Source organism: Prionailurus viverrinus, chromosome B4 (assembly GCF_022837055.1).
Source record: "Prionailurus viverrinus isolate Anna chromosome B4, UM_Priviv_1.0, whole genome shotgun sequence".
Classification (NCBI taxonomy): domain Eukaryota; kingdom Metazoa; phylum Chordata; class Mammalia; order Carnivora; family Felidae; genus Prionailurus; species Prionailurus viverrinus.
In genome coordinates this window covers 77139548-77162135 of record NC_062567.1, presented here as the reverse complement: position 1 = coordinate 77162135, position 22588 = coordinate 77139548, and the positions used below count along the sequence as shown (strand labels likewise).

The 22588-nt window shown below is 44.2% G+C and overlaps 1 protein-coding gene across 1 annotated transcript in view; it reads right to left on the bottom strand.

Annotated features, from left to right (window-relative positions):
• The window catches only part of LOC125169484 (cationic amino acid transporter 3-like), a 111735-nt gene that overhangs the window by 58513 nt on the left and 30634 nt on the right, over window positions 1–22588 (bottom strand). The gene's annotated exons all lie outside the window — the stretch shown is intronic.

Here is a 22588-nt window from a genome sequence, read left to right as displayed (position 1 = left end):
CCAGATCTGTCAGGGAGATTATCAGCCCTACCCTAACTCAAAAGTTGGGTGGAAGGGAAAAGAGAACCACTAGCCCCAAAAGGAGCATCCTCCCCCCTGTCTGGGCCAAGTCTTTTCTAAACCTCCTAAAATCAGTCCTTTTCAACTGAGGCCTCAAATCCTTTGTGGGAAAGATCTGGTTCCTTGTGGCTTGAGATGACACTATCTCCACAGCCAAAGACACTTGTCCATTTGTTATGCCAAATAACACCACCAAAGCTATGTTGGATCACAAAATTCTCAGGCTGGAAGACAGGTCTTTTATCTGTCCCCAATAAATCTCTTTTGTTTTAAAACTACAGTCCTCTCCACGCCCCCCTTCTAGTACTTCACACCCTTCCTGTCACAGTTTCCCTTAGCAACACCTGTCTCTCTCTCCTGCTAGAACTGAGTCTTGCTCATAGCACTCCAGTCATCCAGTTGTATAAGGGATGGTGTCTTCTAGCTCCCATGAGTGCCTGGCATGTGCCATGGAGCATGAGATGGGATCTCTGTTATCTCAGCATCATTACAAATGGAATAATTGGTCATAAAAATTATGCAGCCTGTTGGAAAAGAAATAACAACACACACACACACACACACACACACACAGTCATTAAAGATTCTTGAGATACTTCTCCTGGCTAAAATTTCATGACTTCTCCATTTCCCAGTCATCAGCAATATCCCCCCACCTCTGAATATTCAAAACACTGAGTCTGCTCCAGAAAGAAGTCAGAGATAGAATACAGGCTCAAAACTACAGCCTTGTCACAAGTTCTGCCCAACTAAACCAACATGACCTGACCCAGAAGTTGAGGGGTTTTTTAAGAGTGCCAGTAACCTCTGTCATAATGGAACTATGTGTAAACAAGTCAACATCTTAAGTACTGTTTGAAGTAGGAAGGTGGGATTCCCTTAAAGGAAGCGTTCAGTCTGATGGAGAAAATGGACACGTTTAGAACACTGAAATAGTGCACCGAATGATAGAGCAGTGGTTCTAAGTTCCCAGATCTGGTACAAAGTACAAGAGTGAGATATCCGGTGAAAGATGAAATGACCAAACCCGTGCTGCACCGCTCCCCACCCCCCCCGAGAAGAGAGAAGTGAGGAGGTATTATTATTTACTGAAATGCTGGAAACTAACTGTATTCTGAAAGGTCTGGGCTACACTCTCCTCCTGGTCCTAGACACCAGGCCCAGGGCCTCACCCTGCCACCCCCAGTTTTGCAATGACACTCAAGGACTAGATTATAGCATGTGGTAAAAGGGCACTGCTTCTGAGGGTAAATGCTTTTGCAGAGATGACAAGAGACACACATGAGTTCTTTGCTCAGGTTGGATGTGATCTGAAGGCCTCTGTTCTAGAAATCACTTCTAGGAGAAGACCAAGAAATACATGTCTCCACCAGTACAGCAAAATCCAGAGACCTAGAAAAATGGGGGAAAGATTCAGAGCAATCCTTTCCATAACTCTGGGGGAAAAACCTCTCATTACATTATTTTCCTACACAACATACCATGTCGTCCCAATTCCCCTAAGCTGCTTTGCCCTCCAGCTCCTTTATAATCCCTTCATGACCTAAAGAGTAAGCAGCAGGGCCAATGGATCCTGCCATCCTCTTCTGGAGATAAGCAAGGAGGGCAAGGCACTAGCCTAAAGAATTTCAAACTCCTGCCTCTGGCCTATGCTTCTGTGCCTTACAGCTGTCCTACATCTGGAAGTGGGAGAGCAGGGGGAGATGTTACCCGTTCCCTTTAATTCCAGTAGGGAGAAGGAACAGAAAAAGAGGGAAGCTGAATAAGAGCCAAGCAGACTCAGAGACTGGCTCCTAGTTTTCCGGGCTGTGGACTCCACTTCTTGGAGTGAGAGCAAAGAGTGAGATGAGGCGTTTGCTATGTGAAGAACAGGTTTGACTCCCACACCCTGTCTCTGTTCTTCATGACTCTCCTCACTCCCTCTCCATGGGGTGAGGAAGGAGAGAATTACACCAGCTCCTCAGCCATTCTGGGCTATGGTCAAACCTCCCACAAAATATGAATCAGCACCAGCCATGGAGACAGAAACAAGGAAGGCTATCTTGAAGGCTGAAGCTCTGCTTCCCCTAGCACTCGATGACAAATATCTGCTGGGGAACAAGTGCTTAATTCTAGAGGAACACCACCAGCGAATCTCAAAGTGAATCATGGGAAACTTTGCCCCTGGTCTGCCTAACCATGAGATAGACACCTAGGGAGGTCCTTCCCCTTGAGGTCCTTAACCTTGAGAACACTGACTCCTGTTCCTTTTCAGCTTTCTAGGCAATTCTGATAGAGACTCATAAATTCCTTTGTGACACAAAATATCCTCTTTCCTCCTCCTCGAAAATAGCCACACAGTTTGAATCTAGCCTAGAAGCTTTACTTAAGTAGCTTTTATTCACACTCACCTGCAATATAAATTACTTGTTCCCCCCTCCTACAGAGGTGCGTCTCTCAATGTACATGTCAGTAATCTGGGGATCCTGTTAAAATGCACATTCTGGTTCAGTAGGTCTGGCGGGGGCGGGGGGGGGGGGGGGGTTGGTGCTGAGATCCTGCATTTCTAACAAGGTCCTGAGTTAGACTAATCCCCCTAGAGCCCAGAGCATGCTGTGAGTGTTGAGGACCTAGAACAGAGTACCTGAACCCAGAATGGATTTCACCTCCTGCCTTGAGGTGGCCTCCAGTCTGAGAGAGAACATAGACAGAGATAAAAAGGCAAGAACAGGGTAAGAGCAACCAGGCAGAATACTACAGAGATTAAGAAGGGGAGTCATATGGGGTTCCTGGGTAGCTCAGTCGGTTAAGCGTCTGATTTTGGCTCTGGTCATGATTTCACCGTTCGTGGGTTCAAGCCCCATGTCGAGCTCCATGATGACAGTATGGAGCCTGGAGCTTGCTTCAGATTTTTTGTCTCCCTCTCTCTCTGCCATTCTCTCTCTCTCTCTCTCTCTGCCCATCCCTCTCTCTCAAAAAAAATAAATAAGCATTAAATTTTTTTTTAAAAAAATAGGAGGCATATAATAGAGGCTGGTACATCTTAGAACATCAGGGAGGATGTCTTAAAACAGAAATATGAAGATAAGGGCCAGTGGGACTGAGGGGAAGACTCAGGGGCAACATGTGCAAAGGGTCAGGTAGGAAAGAAGGATATTCACACAAGGGCATGAGCCTAAATTTGCCTCTCAGAGTGAGATTCTGGGCCAAGAAATGATAGGAGCTCATCGGAGTGAGTCCATAAGGGCCAGTGGAGAAGGGTCTTGAAATTCTGTCAGAGGAGCTGAGATTTAATAGAAGATAAAATAGAGCCTCTGTGATGAGAATGGCACTTTAAGAAACTGAGTAAAATCGTAGTAGTGCAGGCATGCCAGGGGCTGGGGGCAACGGGGGAATGGGGAGTTGCTGGCACAAAGTTTCAATTTGGGAAAATGAAGACATTCTGGAGATGGATGGTAGTGATGGTTGCACAACAATGTGAATGTACTTAGTGCCACTGAACTGCACACCCAAAAATGTTTAAAATGGTCAGTTTTATGTTATGTGTGTCATACCAAAATAAAAAATCATAGTGGATGGGGCGCCTGGGTGGCTCAGTCTATTAAGTGTCTGACTCTTGATTTTGGCTTAGGTCATAGTCTCGAGGTTCATGGGTTTGAGCCCCACGTCACACTCTGTGCTGAGAGCACGGAGCCTGCTTGGGATTCTCTCTCCCTCTCTTTCTGCCCCTCCGCCCTCTAAAAATAAATAAACTTTTTTGAAAAATCATAGTGGAGGCAGGGGCCATAAGAAGTTGGTGCTATAATCTAAATATGACTAAGATCCAAGCTCCCTCTAGGCTGAGGAGATGCTGAAAAATGGGCCTCCTGAAGTCAAAATAAAATCTGGAACCACCTCTCAGCCCCAAACTCCCACCTCCATTTCACTGTTCCACCATAAGATAGGTCACTTATGTTCTTGAGGATTTGAAAGAAACAACCACATTACAAATGGTTTTCTGTTGTGACTCTAGAGCTAGACCTGCTTGGCTTGAGTCACTGGGCACTGCTCTGCGGGTTCCATGTGTGCATCTCCTTGCCCAGCAGCCAGCAGAAGCAGGCTTATGAAGAGGAAAGGTGAGCTCTGCAAATGCCCAAGCTTGGAGTCCCGGGGAACACACAGCTGTTTTCTGGTTTCATAAGGGACTTGGGGAGAAAAGGGATAAGCTGAACTGGTGGAGAATGAAAATAAACTGAAAAGAACCCACCAACCATCAAAATTGGAAACATTCCCAAGAAGAAAATAGTGGTGTCTGCCCTAAGAAGCCAGAGAAGCAAAGAAACCGCTCTGCCTCAAGTCAGAGACATGGGAGACGCAGACCAACAAGAGTGGAAAAAACCCAAAAGTGCCACTTAGGTTAGCAAAGGTACCACACAACAAAATGCCAGCACAATGTGCAAACGTTTCTACCAGGCACAGGCTGTGAGGTACGCTGGCCTGAAAATACAGGATGAGCCTCAAGTCAGACAATAGGAAGAAATTCCTGACAGGATTATTGGGGGGTGGGGGACAGAGAAGGGAGTTTGGAAAACCAAAAACATTTTTTTGGGTCAGTCTGGAGGTAGACAGAGGAGAAAGGAAACTCTAGAGAAGTCAAGCAGTTGCCCTGAAGCCAGTTAGGCTGACCCATCCAGTGTGGAAGCATCAGAATGATCCCCCACTGCACCCTATCCATAAGGGTGAGCCCCATCAGCAAGGGCTCCACCGAGCTGGGAAGAGTCTGGCTTCCCACCCTAGGATTCAGGGAAGTTCTCTGCCCCTAAGCAGCTTCTGTCCCTGCTCTCTGCCTCCACCCTCTGTAGGTAATGGGGTGAATCCAGCAGCTGCTCTTAAGTCATTAATAGGAGCAGAGCTTGATGATATTTTCTGACTCAGGGCAGCCTCGTCAGACCCTTAATTTCTTTTTGGAAATCCATCATCTGGGATCAAGCGTCATACCACTCTCCCATGTAATCCTCGGGCTCCTCCCCAGTCATCATAGCGATCCCCTGTCTCCAACGATAACGCAAAGGAATTGCACTGTGATGGGGAGGATTTCTTCTGTTATTTATGTCCTCGTATGTAGGTGGTTAAGGACTCCTTTCTGAAGTCTGCCCTCAATCCCTAGTACTACATTGAAAAGCATTTGTTCTCTTCAAGGCAAAAAAATTTTTTTAATTTTATTTTTTGTTTTTTTTAAATTTACATCCAAATTAGTTAGCATATAGTGAAACAATGATTTCAGGAGTAGATTCCTTAATGCCCCTTACCCATTTAGCCCATCCCCCCTCCCACAACCCCTCCAACAGCCCTCAGTTTGTTCTCCATATTTATGAGTCTCTTCTGTTTTGTCCCCCTCCCTGTTTTTATATTCTTTTTGTTTCCCTTCCCTTATGTTCATCTGTTTTGTCTTTTAAAGTCTTCATATGAGTGAAGTCATATGATTTTTGTCTTTCTCTGGGACATGGATCTTACTGGCATCAGAGGTCAAAGAATTTCCATTTGCAAATAATGAGTAAGTAGAAAAGAGACTAAAGGTTGACGCAACTCATAATTGTTTAAAATTATCTTTTGAGCTGTACTATTTGTAGGAGGAAAAGACTGTCCTCTATTTCCACTGAGAAGAGGGAATCACAATCTAACATTCACAAAGTTTTTAGAGAACTTTTACACCCATTATTTCAACCAATCTTCACAAACATCCCATATGGGGCTGGGGAAAGTAGGCATCAGTATTATGATGCCCATTTTAATTAAAAACTATGGGTGAGTAAGGGTGCCTGGGTGGCTCAGTAGGTTGAGTGTCCAACTCTTGATTTTGGCTCAGGTCATGATCCCAGGATCATGGGATCAAGCCCCACACTGGGCTCCAGTCTGAGCATGAAGCCTGCTTAAGACCTCTCTCTCTCTCTCTCTCTCTCTCTCCTCTCTCCTCTCTCCTCTGTCCTCTCTTTCTGTCCCTAAAAATAAAATAAGTCTTTGAAAAAAAAAGTATAGGTGAGTAAATGGAAGCCCAGGAAATGATCTTACCTGCAGGACAAACTAAGGCCAGACATTGAGAAGAACTTACCATCTGTAGGAATTGTGAAACTTTGGAATGCACTACTAAGGGATGTGAGTCAATCCAACTTGTCACAGCTGAAAGAGGACTCTGGAAAAAGGCCAAGGGGCTTCGCTTGTCACATTATATCAAAATTGAGTGAGTTCTTTGTGCTTTCTCAAATTGCTTAGAGCCTGTGTGCCCTCAGAACCAACAAGGGGACCTGGCACATAATAGGTACTCGGTAAATGTTTGATGAAGGAAGGGGAAAGAGCGAGGGAAAAGGAGCGTAAACAGGGCTAAGAACATTGTAGGGACATGAGCAGAAGTTGACAGGAAACTAGGGGAAGGAGACAAAAGCTAAGGGGACATAGGAAAAGGTGCAGGAACTACCGGTGGAGAAGAAATAGGCATTGGGGGGCATAGAAGCAAGAGACCTAGGGGCCACCATGATACTAGTGGAACCAGAATGTGGCAGGGTCACAGGATAAAAAGAAGGTGGGGGGAAATATCTGCACAAGGAGCATTCCCTTATAGCCTCACAGTTGGTGCCTACTATTGGAGGAGGTACCTTCTCAGGGACCCTGTAAGTTAGGTGCCAAAGATATGATGACTAAGAAAAACTGAGCACAGGACAGACAAGCAGGAGACAGATATTTTTTCAGCAAACATCCCCGTAGCAAATCTCTGAGAATGGAAGAGCCAGCTTTGGCAGCTGCCTTACTCTGAAGTCACTAGACAAGTCAGGCAGGTGGAAGGAATTTGGGGAGCACACAGAGTCTACTATGCCTAAGACATGATCTCATTATGCTGGGGACCTGGGCACCCACTTAAATTCAGAGCTGATTATGAAGGGGTATAACTGGAGCAAAAGTCAGGATACTCTGGGACAGGAAGTGAGTTTGAATCCTTAGTATGCTGGGTATATCTTTTGGTAAGTCACTCAAGTTCTCTGGTCCTCACAGAGAGGGTGAACAATTCTATAGCCAGGAGTTTTACAATATCCAGGCCTTACACATGTGACACTTGAGCTGTTGCAGCTACAGCTTCTTCACTGGCCTTTCTTACCCACCCACCATCATCAACCTCTTCTCCCATGATTCAATGCCCAGTGCCTAACAGCAGTCAGACTGTGTTGAGGGTTCTTGAAGAGACTCAGAAAAAGGTTCCTACTGCCACGAAGGCAATTTCAGGAGGGATCATTGGACTATGAGTACCCAAACTTAGTCTCTGGTTTCAGAGGAGAGGCCCAGCTGGCTACACTCAGACCAGATGGCACTACTTGAAGGACTCCCTGAAACCCCAGACCACTCCACTGGCAAGAAGGGTCTCTGGATTCTGCTGCTTCCTTCCATCCACAGACTTTTTAAATATAACTAGATATATAAGGAGATAACTCAATTAATCTTGGAACTAGAGACTCTACCCCCACCAAAAACCCCTACTCTCACCAACCTCCCCAGCCCTAGATCTTGATTCTTTGGGGGAGGTGAAAAAGTAGCATTCTCCCTTATAGCTTTTCCTGACCTAATGCAGAAATCAGGAGAATAGAAATGAAGATTTTGGCCATCACCATGGAAACAGGCAGTCTCTCTGTCTCCTCCTTACACACACACTCCCCCTAGCACCTCCTTCCCTCCCACCTTTATGTCACATCAGTTCATAAGATTTCTTTGTGGCCAATACACCAATTCATCTGAAACAAAGAACAGAAAAATCACTGGTTTGCAGGGGAAAGGCTGACCTCTGGCTTTCTAACCTCTCACCTGAGCTGAGGTTCCCTCCCGGATCATCATTCCTCTTCTGCTATCTTACCACACCTCTGAGCCCTCCTCCCTATTCTCACACAGTTGTCCCCATCTAGAACTCCCTGTTCTATTGGTCCCCAAATACAGATCCTTTAGCTTCATAAGCCCCCCAGCGCAGACCCACTCACCCTCAGACTGCCATTCTCTGAGGCCATGTGCCTTCACCCCCATCTAGGCCCTTTTTTCATACCACCCCCATTTTACTACCCCCATTTTCATGTTCCAGAGACTCCATTCTTAATATCCTCCAATTCAGATTCTTCATCACGTATCCTGCCCCCAGATTCTCAAGCACTCTGTAATAAAGAGTTCTTAGAAAATATCAATATTTCCCATTATCCATTCCCCTTTTGCCTCACGGTCCTATTTCAAACTCCAAACTGGATGTTTGAACAGCGGGGTCCCTTGAGAGAAGAGGGAGAGAAGAGAAATCTCTCAGTGCTCCCTTCTCCTAACCTTGGTTCTGCCCTGGTCCAGCCCTGGCCCCCAATGGGGGCTGTGAGACTTAATTAGCCTTCCCAGATTACCCTGAGATTTTTGAGAGAAGATCCAAAGACTATACTGAGCTGGGAGGAATTTTATCGGCGTCTTTTATGGCTTTGTTTGTTCTTCAATTTCTTCAGCTCGGACTCTTTATCCGAGTCTCTTCAGTCATAAAACAACCTCAAAAGGACAAGCTGAAACCAAACTGCATAGAACCACCTTGATGCCTGCCCTCAGCCCCACCCTGTGATTGGGAAGGGGCACCTAGATCCCCACTGCTGTCCCCCAACCTTCCTACCCACCCACCATGTACCCATCCCCAAACATAGTATCTCACTGCCCGCCCCCATCTGGGAAAATGGAAGCAGAAGATGACTCAGGGGGTCAGGGAGGATCAAGGCTTGTTTAGAGCTTTGAGATCTCTGGATGAAAAGTAAAAAGGGTGGGGAATTGTGAAAAAGTAAACTGAAGCGTCTGGGGCTCAGAAGCAAATCACTGTCCACCCCACCCACCCACTTCCCAGACTGAGGTTTTTAGTCTTTCATAAATGGGTGCAAGACAGGTTTGCATCGAAGCATGAGCACTTTAAGCTAACCTAAACAGAACTGCCCAAGTATTTACTTCTTCTCTAGGGAGTTGAAAATTGGGAAGACAGACACATTTATTTAGGATTGACTCTGTTTCAGCCAGATGAGCTAAAAATTTTCCATGAAAATCCAGCCTATTATTGTCCTGGTCAAGATCCAGAATTCAGTGGAGAAGAGAACTCTTACAGAGGGCTGAGCATAGGGTCTTTTATGTTTCCAGAGAGTTATTTAACCTCACCTCTCAAGAACAAGACAAGTAAAGAGCTGGTGACAACACCGGAAGACATTAGATGTGGTCCTATAATATACTCTCTCCTTTGTGATGACACCTCCAACTTTCTACTTTTCCCTCTAGACACCTATTTTTTTTTCAATTATCTCATCCATCTATTTTCACAGCTTCAATGATTATTTCTATGTGGGTGAATTCTGAATCTGTCCTTCCAAACCTGACCCCATTCTCTCTAGCCTTCCACTTCCAATGTATGATGAATTTTCCTGGTGGTGGGGAGGTTCTACCAGCAATTTAATCTAAAACAGAATTCATATTCCAAAACCAGCCTCTTCTTCTAACTTCTTCTTTTTTTGTTAGAATCACCACTATTCTACTAATCGCCAAAGCTGAGAACCTCCAGCTTCATCTTTGACTCCTCTTTCTTCTTCCCTCTTCTCCCATCTTACACACCCTCCCCACCACTAGCCCATCAAAGTCCCTCAATGACCAGGTCTGTCCATCATGCTTTCACAATGCTGGTACCTCCACTCTTTCATGTCTATTCCCACGCCATTGGCCTAGTTTAGTCTTGTAGTGCCTCTCATCTAGACTTCATTAGCATACTAACTGGTCTCTCTGCCTCTGTCTCTTCTCCAAGCTATCTTCCCACTGCCTCAAGAATAATCTCATTTAAACCACTTTGCATGTCATTTCATTGGCTCCACTACAGCCTACCATTCAATTCCTATCTCTTAAAAGATCTTCACATGAATGTTCTGTGCGAGATAAATGGGTCATTCATTCCTTCCACAAATATGCATTTAACATCTAGCCACTATATCTTTGGTGTGTTGAGAAAGCAAATGTGAATATATATCATCCTTGACCTTAAGAAGCTCAGAGAAGGCTCTATTTACTATCCCCAGAATATATCTTTGGCTTTCCTGCTTCCATAACTTTGTGCCATTCCATTCATGCAGAAAGTTCTGTCTAGTCTTAAATTTTGTCTTTAAAATCCTACCACTTCCATGCAGCCTTCCCTAGCCATCCCATCATGATTTCCCCTCTTTTTTCAGAATTCTAGTAGCACTTAATTGTCTGTATCACTCACTAGTCATTGTCTTACTGCCTTGATGTATAGTTTGCCAATGCTATACTTAAATATACACTACAAGTTTTATATATTGCTTATATACACTATATATGATATACATATAATCACCCCAAATGACTTCAAGTACCAAAGGGTAGGGACTCTGGCTTTCTCTTTTTTTAATGTTTATTTTATTTTTGAGAGAGAGAGACAGAGCGTGAGCTGGGGAGGGGCAAAGAGAGAGGGAGACACAGGATCCAAAGCAGGCTTCAGGCTCTGAGCTGTCAGCACAGAGCCTGATGTGGAGCTCGAACCCACGAACCATGAGATCATGATCTGAGCCAAAGTCAGACACTTAACCTACTGAGCCACCCAGGCACCCCGGGACTCTGCCTTTCTTATTGTCACCCCAAGGCATTTAGTACAGTGCCTTAAGCACATGATTGTGCATATAATATGATTGGAGACACTATACTGGCCAACTGAAGAAACAGACTTCCAGGATGAAAATGCAGTGTAGAGTTATGGAAAAAACAATGGTTCTCAACCCAGAAGAAGTGAGTTTGCTTTCTAGCTCCACCAGTTATTAGAGACCTTAAATTCTGAGGTTTTATGAGGATTTAACTTCATGAGAAAACATATGGAAAGAGTAGATCAGTGCCTACCACTTACAAATAAATGCTCAGTAAATATTTGTTTCCTTTATTTATTTCAGTTTCGTTGTGGTAAGAAAGCAGGTTGGATGGAATAACCTCCCTGGACCTTCCAGCTTCAGCCTGTGCAGGTCTCAGGAAGCTAACAGAGAGAGAAGCACTACCTTAATCACAGCTGGCTTTCTCTCCATCTTTATTGTTAAAATCCTCAGTATTCAGCCTATGTTTTATAATTACATATGCCAACCCCTATTTTCTAGGAAGCTTCCCACTCTACTTTTACCTGGGATTCCCCAAGCTATAAAATTAATCCCAGAACTCCAAGTCTGGAGAATTTATTTTCTCCATCTTACCATTTCCTAGACCTGACATCATCTATTAATCTTTTCTGAAAATGCTTAGGCCTTCTAGGGTATTAGGTCACAGGGTCTTAACTTCCCTTCAAGAAGTCCAATCTCCTCATCAACCTCAACCCCCACCTCTCCCAGAATCTCACAGATACTGTCAAAAATCTTAAGACACTGACCTGAGTAATAAAGTGGCCATAGAAGGCTCAGGAAAGTCTAGCACCTCCCCATGCAACTGAAATAAATCAAGGGTCATCCATCCCAGAAGGAGGGGATATGACTAAAACATTCCTTCCATTTTTCTTTAGATTCAAGTGAGGATCAAAATACAAACAAAAAAACAAAACACAAAAGGATAAAACCCAGGGGTCCCGGCCCAGTAGAGGCAGAGGCATCCTCTCCCATCACTGCTACCTTGAGCAGCCATGGCAGGTCTCCACCGGGGCCAGGAGAGCTCCTCTAATGGGGAGAAGGGGAAAGGGAGGGATGAGTCAGCAGGAGCTGGAAACAGAGGGTTTTGTTCAAGAGGAAGATGTCTATGATGCAAGCTCTGGGGAAACAATGTGTTCCCTGTATCTTCACCCCCTCCCGTCCACCTCCTCTCCCCACGCCCCAGACAGGTCATTGACCAGGTCTTTGGTCAGAATCAGGACAACAGGAGACGCTTCCTAAGAGCCTCTGGCTAAGGTCTAACCATTCCACACTCATCAACCATGACTTTCACCATCATCCTGATCTTTCCTTTTCTCATGGGCTGGAGGTAGCTCATAATCCTCGCTCATTTTAAATTATTATTTCTCAGGGCACCTGGGTGGCTCAGTCGGTTGAGCGTCCGACCTCAGCTCAGGTCGTGATCTCGCGGTCTGTGAGTTCAAGCCCTGCATTGGGCTCTGTGCTGACAGCTCAGAGCCTGGAGCCTGCTTGGGATTCTGTGTCTCCCTCTCTCTCTGTTCCTCTCCCACTCATGCTCTGTCTCTGTCTCTGTCAAAAATAAATGAACATTTTTTAAAAATTATAAATTACTATTTCTCAGCTTAAGCTTTAGAGCTTAAGCTTCAGGTTGCAATTCCACAATGCCTTCTTTGCTTTAAGCAAAGCAAACCTGTTTCTATTCTTTCTGCCTCCCAACCTTCACACTGACTTCTGCATAGCACATCCTTTTCTCTTTTTTACCTAAATCTATCCCTTCCTTTCTTTCAAGTCCTGCTCAGTGTCCTCCTCCTCCAGGAAGGCTTCCTTAAGTAAGCCAAATGTCCAATTCCAAGCTCTCTTTTACACTATGTCCAGTTAGTATCTGGTACTCCGTTTGCAATTTCATGTGTATGTATCTGTCAGACTTGAACTTGTATAGCCTGATGCTCCTCCTCCCCCTCAATAAGTTTGAGAGTTTTATGTTTGGAATCAAGCATAAAAAGAACCCAAGTTACAGAGTTATAAAAACCAGAATGGGCAACCTGGGGAGGGAGGAGGCAGGCAGTGATGGGTGGAAGATCATGAAGGTGGGAATATGGGATGTAGAATTGATGTAGGAGACAACCCGACATAAGAGCACAATCATTAAGCTTTTCTCCATCATCTGTCTACACTTACTTCCGGGCTGAGTTATACAGAAAGAAATGATATAGATAGGCTTCCTGCACGTTCAAGTTTCATAATATAGTCACAATGATATAATAAAGGACAGATGAACCCAAAAAAATCAAAAAGGAAAAATCAGAAGGTTGAAATATGAAATAATAATAATAATATCCCACAGAAATTAGAAGTAAGTGTAATTGCGAATAGAGACCAAGATGTATACAAAATGAGAGGGAAGGACAGGGTTTGAGAAAGGGAGTGGGGCAGGGATATAACATGAGGTTGGGGTCAGGGGCCCAAGTCCAGTCATTGTGAGCCCAAGGAAGTCACCAGCTCTCCTCTAATCCAAGAAGACATCCTTGAAATGAAGGAAATTTTGGAATGGTTTGAAGGATAGGAAAGGGATGGTTTGCTAAAGAGCACAGACCCTGTTTGAGAAAAGGTGAAACGTAAACAAGTAGAAGAGGATTATAGCACATAAGCCTGAGTGGGAGGCAAGTTGGGGGCAGTGTTCTGTTCCCATCTCAATCCTACACTGGTCAGCACTATAATCCCAGGTCCCCATAGCACCCTGGAACAGAGCACTGTTCCCAGCAAGACTGGCCTGCTGTGAATGAGTTCCACCCCTTAGTACCCCTTCTCTTCCCTTGTGGAGTGCAAAACTTCAAATCCTGAAATAAATCTGTTCACCAATAGCGTTTACAACTGTGGCATACTTCACAATTTTCAAAGCACTCTCATAAGTCTCTTCTCATTTGAGACCCCCACTCACTACTGAATTTCTATTCTACCCTCTGTGCATAATAGTTAGACCCTGTATCACAAAATAGACACAGTGCTCCTAGTTCCTATTTCATATGTCTGGCACATAGCTGGTGCTCAATAAACACCAGAGAATAAAGGGTCGATAACTGATCAAATGTTTTAATTTCAACAGAACGGGGTGAAATTTGATATCAGAAATGACTTCCTACCTGTGTGGATGGGAAAATAGTAAAAGCCAAAAATATTCATGGGCACAGAATTGTTCCACAGATAATCAGGCCAACACAGACCTCTCAAATGTCTTTTCCTCCATCCCTCACTTCTAAGAAAGAAGGAAGGTGACACTTGGTATCTCCCCAGTATGTGCCAGTAGTAGGCATGTTTATAAATATAGTATTTCATTTATGCAAGCCATATTCCAACCCAGCCCTTCCAGAAAAGTGCTTATACTTTTTCCTTTAATATCTTGCAGAGAAGGTAACTTCACACATTTTACATGGGGTCTTCCTACTTCATTAAGGTTTTCCTTTTGACTAAAGGCAGTACTTTATGGTGCAATTTAAACTCATTTCCATTCAAAGTTTCTCTCTTATAATCCCTACCTTATCCTTCTCCCTCTCTTATCCCCACATCCCTACATATACCCTGCATATACTTTATTTTCTTCTCTTCTCGGTTCCTTGCTCCCTATTTCCACCCCAAAGGCAAACAACCCTCCCTAAACCAGTAAAAGGTAGATGGAAAGGAAGGAGAGGACACTGGGCTAAGATGGAAGCCTTGAGCCTAGAGAGACTAACGAGGGCGGGAGGAGAGAACCACCCGCCCTCCGTCAAGGTGGCTTTGCCTGCAGTTTTTATTATGCATCGATTTTCTTATCCATCTTCTTTAGAGCCTCTTAGATCTTCAGGCTGCGGCTGTTTCTCCAAATTGTCATTCACTCCAAGCTCTCTAGCTCCTTGCAGCAGCTAAGAGGGGGTGGGGGAGAGGGCTGCAGTGGGGGGGGGGGGGGGGTTGGTGAGGGAGAAGGCAACCAAGAGAGGTGAATGAGGGTTGCTAAGTAACCGTTGCCAAGGAGCCAGTACCAAGGAGCATCCCAAGCTGCCTGCTTATTCCAACCTCCCCCCTTCTTCATCCTCCCCTCACTTAAGTTCTCTCAGGTCTATAAAGCAGCTTGATTCTGTCACCTTCACCAGCTGCAGAGCTATTTCCTCAGCTGTTCAGGTGGAGGGCTGCAGATTCCAGTGACTGAGAATCTCCCATTCCCAGCCCAGGGCTGGTCATCATGGGCACTCATGTATGGTTCAGAGGACGCAGTTAAAAACAAATTATTAAAATGTTTTAATTTCATTAACAAAAAGAAAAATCCCATCTGCTTAGGCAGGTTATTTGTCATGGTCTGAGTTCAGAGGGTGGACCTGGTGGCCAGGTGTAGAGCCAAACTGTGTCCAGCTCCCTGAGAGGATCCGAACCCCTCAGGGAAGCTCCATCATTTGATCTGAAATTTTGCAAATTTGTAGAACAGAAGATATGTCCTATTCCTACATCGGGATCATTTCCAAACTAAAATGATATTTTAATTGTTCAAAATTCAGAAGATTTGCTGATTAGGATTATTCATGACTGTGCACTCAGTTGAGGCAGATAGACCAGATAGCACTACATAATATTTTATAACAAATTTACCTTATTAATTCCATTTGACTCAAATAAATAGGAGTTTACATCCCTGCAGAGGGAGTAGAAGATGTATACAGCAGAAAAAACTGAAGGGGTAAACAGGGAGAGTATCACTGAGGAAAGCCAGTCTAGAATTCAAATTGTGCCACAAATAATCCAGAAGGCAGATAATCATTCTTCTGCCAAAACTCACAGGTAACCTCAGAGTCACCATCCCTCTAAGGCTAGTTCAGGGGAACTTGGGCATTACCGTGGGCTCTCATAAGTATCCCCATGGCTAAATCGACTAAGGGCATTCTCTTCACTAGACCCACAGCTCCTATAATATGCCAGATAGTGTTCTCAGGATGGCCAAAAGCATCCCCTGTCTTTGGTCAGAAGGGTCTCTCAGTTGTCCTCCTGTCATTACTGAGGAAAACGTATTCCACAGTCTCCTTCAGAATCTGCCAGTTTTCTACTCCCAAGAGTAAATACATCTTAAATTTTCCTGATGCTGTTTTCAGGCTGATCAGCAACACTAAGGATAAGAAGTCTTTTTATCTAAAGATTTCCAGGGGTGCTTGGGTGACTCTGTGGGTTAAACATCCCACTCTTGATTTTGTCTTGGGTCATGATCTCATGGTTTGTGAGTTCGAGCCCCGTGTCAGGCTCTATGTTGACAGGGTAGAGCCTGCTTGGGATTCTCTCTTTTCCTTTCTGTATGTCCCTCCCCTTTCCCTCTCTCTTTCCCTCAAAATAAATAAATAAAATTTAAAAAAAATTTTAAAGATTTCCAAAATACAGTTGTACAGTATAGCACCGTGGTGGGTAAAAGCAAGGCTTTAAAGTCAGATCGACATAATTTCTTGAGCAAAGAACTTCACCTCTCTAAGCTTCCATTTCTCATCTATAAAATGAAAATAATATCACCTATTTTGTAGAATTCTTGTAGAATTACAGAAGGTGGGATATTATTTAATATTTGTATGTATTGTGAAATGATATGTATAGTGTCTTAACATAAGTGCTCAATAAATAGTTGCTGCCATTATTACCATCATCCCTATTATGATGATTCTGGTATACTTAGGCAATGGATAAATCAAAATAGGGAACAACTCATCAAAAAACCAGAAGTTTATGTGGCCACCCAACTTTCAAACCTGAGCTAATTACCAATGAAGTGAAGCCAGAAGGCTGAATATACATATCTAAGGAACCATATGGGCCAAAAAGGGTAACCTCCATTGAAGCTGGGATCAAGCTGCAATTGAGGCCATAACCTTGGCCCATACTATCTTCTTAAGGATCCCCAATTACCTTATAAGCCCACAAAAGTCTGAATTAAGAAACTGAGAAGAACGAATGGATAAAGGAATATGTTCTATAGGACCAAAGGGAACCTTTGCTTTGATCCCTTAATCTAAGCAACTTTATTTAAGTCTCTGTCACTTGCACCTCAGCCCCATCTACTAGGGAAGATGGGTGAGAAGGCACCTGCCCCAAAGGCCACACAAGTCAGAGCTTATCAGCTTCTTCTTGATGTCTGATCACCATGCCTCTTACTGTGCCCAAAGCCCACTCCCTCACAGATGCAGTCCTTAAAACTTACCTTCCCATCTCTTCAAAGTTGGAATCATAGATTAAGAAAGTTGAGAGGGAAAGAGAAGTGGAAAGGAGAGAAAAAGAAGGCACAAATAACTGACTAGTAAATACAGCAGAGTTACCAGGATAGGAGGTGAGGAGGGAGACATTGCAGGGGGAGAATCAAAAGACTGAAGAAGCAAGAGTAGCAGGAATAAAATGTATAGAACATTATCCCCAACTCTACTTGGTGGTTATAGAAAGAAACAGGCCTGGTGAGGAGGGAAAGAGGAAGAAGGGAGAGGAATGGAGAGGAAGGCAGACAGCTTTTCTGTAGGAAAACAACATGAGTTTATGTCTAAGGGGAAATTTCCCAATACACATACTGCTTCAGTGTTGCAGAGCCTTATTCTGGAAAGGACTTGGGACTTAAAGCTGTTTCCTAGAAGAGATGGGTCATAGGAGTATCTGCTGAAGGGAAACTTGACAAGATATACTCACATGATGTGGAACGGAGGACCAAGGAAGTTATTAGCAATCTATTTTCAATCAGTTGGATTGTGGTAGAAAAGGGTTAATGGAGACTGTGATTCCAGCTGAAGCCTCCCCTTCTCTCTCATCCCCTAATCCAATGGACCCAGAAAAGATAATTGGACCCTTTCCTTCCTCTATCTACCATCCCCTTGTCCTCTATCTTTTGAACAAAGCTCCTTGAGAAAATATGTCCATATTCACCCGCATTAATGTCGGCTCTGGCACCAGAATCTGCCCTGGCCTGCCCTGAGCTACATGCCCTATCCTGTCTGCCTCAGAAGGGAGCCAATAATGCTGCTGCCCACTGAGGGAGAGACTCCAGAAAGGACCTTCAGCTAGAAACTAGAGTATTAGTACAGCTTACAGATTATGAACTCTGCCCCATATATAAATCTGGGCACCTCGGGTTCAGGAATCAGCTTCCCCATTCCCCTGCCTCCATGTATGTTCTGGCCTCACTCTTCCTTTTCCTCTTCAAGCAATGTTCATTCTATCCTACCCCATTTCCCTGCACCCATAGCATGAAGTCCCCTGCCAGATGTAAAATCCACTTCAGCTCATCTCTGGTGCTGGCCTTAGTGCAAATGTTAGAAGATATACCTCCTGCTTCAGGCACAGAAAGCCCAGCTTGAACAAGGACTTGGCTGTCTGACTTCAAGGGCTATGTGGGTACCACAATTCCAAAGTGCCTGTCCATATCCGATGTTCAGAAGTGTGTCTTGTGTATGCCCTGAGCAACTCAAACGAGGCATAATTCTTCCTCTTCCAACAAGTATCTCTTCAAACAAAGCAATGTGAGTCGAGTCCTCTAGGCACAATTCTGGACTATGGAGCAGAGAGGTAGGGTTCCTCTTGAAGCAGAAAGAAGTACAGCCTTTACCCTTGTGCAGGATACCACTTGCAGAGAAGCTGGGGTGGGTGAAGGCTGAAGAGAGGTTAGGGCTACAATTTCAATGAGAGAAACTTCCGGTAATCTCAGTAAGATGTTCTCAACAGTCTGAGGTGTCCCTCAGCATGACCAAGGAGGTCAGGATCTTTGTGAGGAGGAAACCATTACTCTTGAGCCAGCAACCAAAATGTGTTATCCCAACAGGAGACAGGGCTCAGGAAAGGGTTAGTGGGTATAAAAGCTCCAGGCACCAGTCTCCTATTCTTCTTACCCACTCCCAAGCCTTTCTTAATGTGACCACTCCTCTACAAGAGGCAGAAACTAATGCTACCAACTTGTGCCATGAGAAGGGGAGCAGAAAAGTAGTCAAAGGAGATCCTGGTAATTAAAGAACTACCTGAGCCTGCCGGGAGATTGGCAGACTCCGTGCTCCTCACAGCCTTGGTTGTCTTCAACTTTGGAGCATGGATCCAAGAGTGACCAGGGCAGGTCTCAAAAGTCACTCAGGGGATATCTTCCCACTCCCCAAAAGCCGAAAGCCCTGACCAGCTCCCCCATGAAGTACAGAGCCCAGAACCCACTGACACTGAGACGGGAGGTAAAAGGGAGTCTCTGTGACAGCAATTTGCCTCTCTGTGTACTTCTGTCTCCATCTCTTCCCCAGCTTCTCACATCCTGGGGCATTATTTCAGAGGCCTGTACCTTGATCTGTCTCCAAGTCTCTAATAAGATCAAAGCTCCTAACACCTGTTTTGCTTGCCGACTCTTAGGCTAGAGAAGAGGGGGCAGGGTCCATCCCGAGGCAAGGGGAGGGCCTTGACTTCCCCACTTCCCAAGGCAGAGGGGACGCTGGGAAGTTGGACCAAAGAAACTAAACCTAAGGTTGGGTTGACAAAAACGCCCCCTGGTGGGAAGGCTGCTATTCTTATTCTGTTATTGATTTTATTATTACTTCTCTTCAGGTTACAAATTGAATTAACTCATAATAATAGTAGGATATATATATATATTACAGAGACCACAAAGGTCTTTCTCCTAACCTCCATGCCTAAAGAAAATTCCCTGTTATTCTTTATCACAAGATCCTGTTTATTTCCTTTGAGTGTTTAACACAATCTGTAATTATTTGAACATTTGTTTTCTTGCTTATTGTCTATTTCCCACTAGGAAAACTCTGTATTTGAATGAGAGAAAGGATTAGTGATGAATAAATCGACTATATGGGAATAAATCTACTGGTGGGATAAAAATTTCCTAATAATATGATCTATATCTGAAAGTATCACGTCCATTTATTAACAATAATATCCTTGATCAATACTCATAATGCCCCTATTCTACATCTCTACCCATAGCCTCTTTCCCTACAACTCTATGCCATGCACAAAAGTTATTTAACAATTCTTTAGCTCTGTGTTAAGCACTACAGAGAGAATATAAAAATATACAGGGTACAGTCTCCCCATTCTAGTAGCTTACAGTTGAGTAAGGGAGAAAGGGAAGACACACGGTAACTACCACTGAAGACAGTGTGCAGAAAGACTGACACAAAGACTGGAGGAGGTCAAGGGAAATAAATTGCTTCTGATGCAGATTATCCAGGAAGGCTTGGGCAGGAGGTAACATTTAAACTGGACTATGATGGGGGCGCCTGGTTGGCTCAGTCGGTTGAGCGTCTAACTTCGGCTCAGGTCACTGTCTTGCAGTTCATGAGTTCGAGCCCACGTCGGGCTCTGTGCTAACAAACAGCTCAGAGCCTGGAGCCTGCTTCAGATTCTGTATCTCTCTCTCTCTCCCTCTCTCTCTCTCTCTCTCTCCCTCCCTCCCTCCCTCCCCTGCTCATGCTCTGCCTTTCTCTGTCTCTCAAAAATAAATAAATGTTAAAAAAAAATTTTTTTAAATAAACCGGACTATGATGGGGGCACCTGGGTGGCTCAGTCAGTTGAGTATCTGACTTCGGCTCAGGTCATGATCTCATGGTTCATGGGTTTGAGCCCTGCATCAGACTCTGTGCTGATGGCTCAAAGTCTGGAGCCTACCTCAGAGTCTGTGTCTCTCTCTCTGTCCCACCTCCATTCATGCTCTGTCTTTCTCCAAAAACAAATAAATAAAACATTTTTTAAAAAGTTTAAACTGGACCATGATGATTATGTAGGATTCAGTAGTCAGAGATTGGGAGGATGGAATTCCAAGGAAAAGACACAGCTACTGGGAAGGATTTCTTGACTTTGGGCATCATTTGATATTGAATTCTGTTTATCATTAGAGAGTGAAATGCAAGGACCAGTGAAACTCAAGATAAAACTCCAGAAGCCAGAGGCTTTGAACAGAAAAGATAGGAGCCAGGACCTGAGCCCCACCTTGGGTTCCATTTATCCCCACTTGTCTTGCATCTGATCTTATTTAAGGGGTATATGGTTCAAATGGGACAGGGTACCCATTATGCCTCCATCTATATGTCTCTCATCTCCTCTCTCCCCCCACTGAGTTCTTTATTAACAATGAAATGATTTCTTAATCTCATTACCGAGAAGAGCACAAAGCACAGAAACGCATATGCTACACAAATTAAGTTAGGTAATTTGCATACCTGGAGAAAGAGAGAAACCCCCTCCTCCTCCTTCTATCTCCATAGTCAATTTTCCTCGATCTTCTGACACTCTACGTCAATAAATATCTATATTTCCTCCTTCTCTGGACAAGAGATGCTGTTAAATGTCAAATGTAAAGTAAAGTTTGTCATAAAAATCCCTCATAAAAAAATCTCCCAACTACCGGCATTGGAAGCTGGAGGAGGGGAGTTCCTGTGCTGTGTTTGCCTTTGAACCATGTGTCCTGCCTCCTGCTTCCAGGAGCTTTGCTTCAAGTTTTCTAAAGAAGTAAGCAGAGGGGCGCCTGGGTGGTTAGCTGGTTGAGCGTCCGACTTCGGCTCAGGTCATGATCTCACGGTCTGTGGGTTCGAGCCCCGCGTCGGACTCTGTGCTGACAGCTCAGAGCCTGAAGCCTGCTTTCTGATCCTGTGTCTCTCTCTGTCTCTGCCCCTCCCCCACTCTCACTTTTTCTCACTCCGTCTCTCAAAAATAAATAAAAAATGTAAAAAATTTTAAAAAAAGAAGTAAACAGAGACGTTCAACTCCTCTTACCATTGCTGCTTCTGTCAAAGCTCATTGCTTTCTATGAAATTAGTTTCACAAATGACCAGTTTCTCACAATCTCAACCCTAGATTCCTTAATTATATAATTTTTAGTTCTCTTTTTTCTGGGATGGCTCAAATAGAGAGTCCTACTTGGAAGCAAAGAAGTAAATGAAATGACTCCTCTTAGTACCTCCCATGAGGGGGGTCTAGGAGAGGGGAGGTGGTTACGTGGGTGGTGTACATACAAGGGCGGCTGTGTATTAGGCTAGAAAGTAAAAGACAGGAGGGGATTGCCTTGCGGCTGCTGTTTCTCTTTCTCTACAAACCTCCTCTGATTATAGCAGATTTATAGGGGCCCCAAAGCAGCCCAGCATCTTAGCCATAAACTTCCCAGAAAGAAAACTCATTGAGGTTCCCTTGAGAGGTGATGAAAATAAATATCAGGGTTTGGTACAAACACATCAACCAGGGCCAGGGGTGGAAGGCAGCCAGTTCCTTATAGCTGGTTTAACTCCTTCAGGATTTGTACACACACACACCTCATACCCAAAAAGTCTAACAAATATGTTCGTGTTTATAGACCTACTGAGATAAACGTACCCCACTCCTTGGTGCATATTTCCACTCAAATTCAAACATTTATGTCCATATAGTAGGCACATACACATGACTTTCAATGAGTTGCTTTATGAACATAATATACACAGCCTCTCCCCCTTCCCAAGCTCCTGACTGCAGGGTGGGGCACGGTGAAGGTGAATGAGAGAATGTCTGAGTAGAAGCTTGCATGTGTCACTAAGTGTGTCTCTGACTACATGCCACAAAACAAATAGAAATTGTGTTTTCATTATTCACTATTTGGAATTATCCGCTGTCTTTCAATTACCTCTATGCCATCAAGTTTCAATGGCCATCTATCCCTTACTAAGCCGCTATTCCATGCAGACTACAGCTTAGGGGTTAGCAGCAAAAGCTTTGCTCAAACTTGGTACAAATCCTAGCTTTACAACTCACTTTGCACAAATACCTTAACCTCTCTGAGCCTTAGATTCAACTTTTGTAAAATGAGGATAACAATACTCACCTCACTGAACTTCTGTACTAAATAGGTGATGATGGAAAGTGTTTGGAACAAAGTATAGGACAAAGTATTCGCATATGAT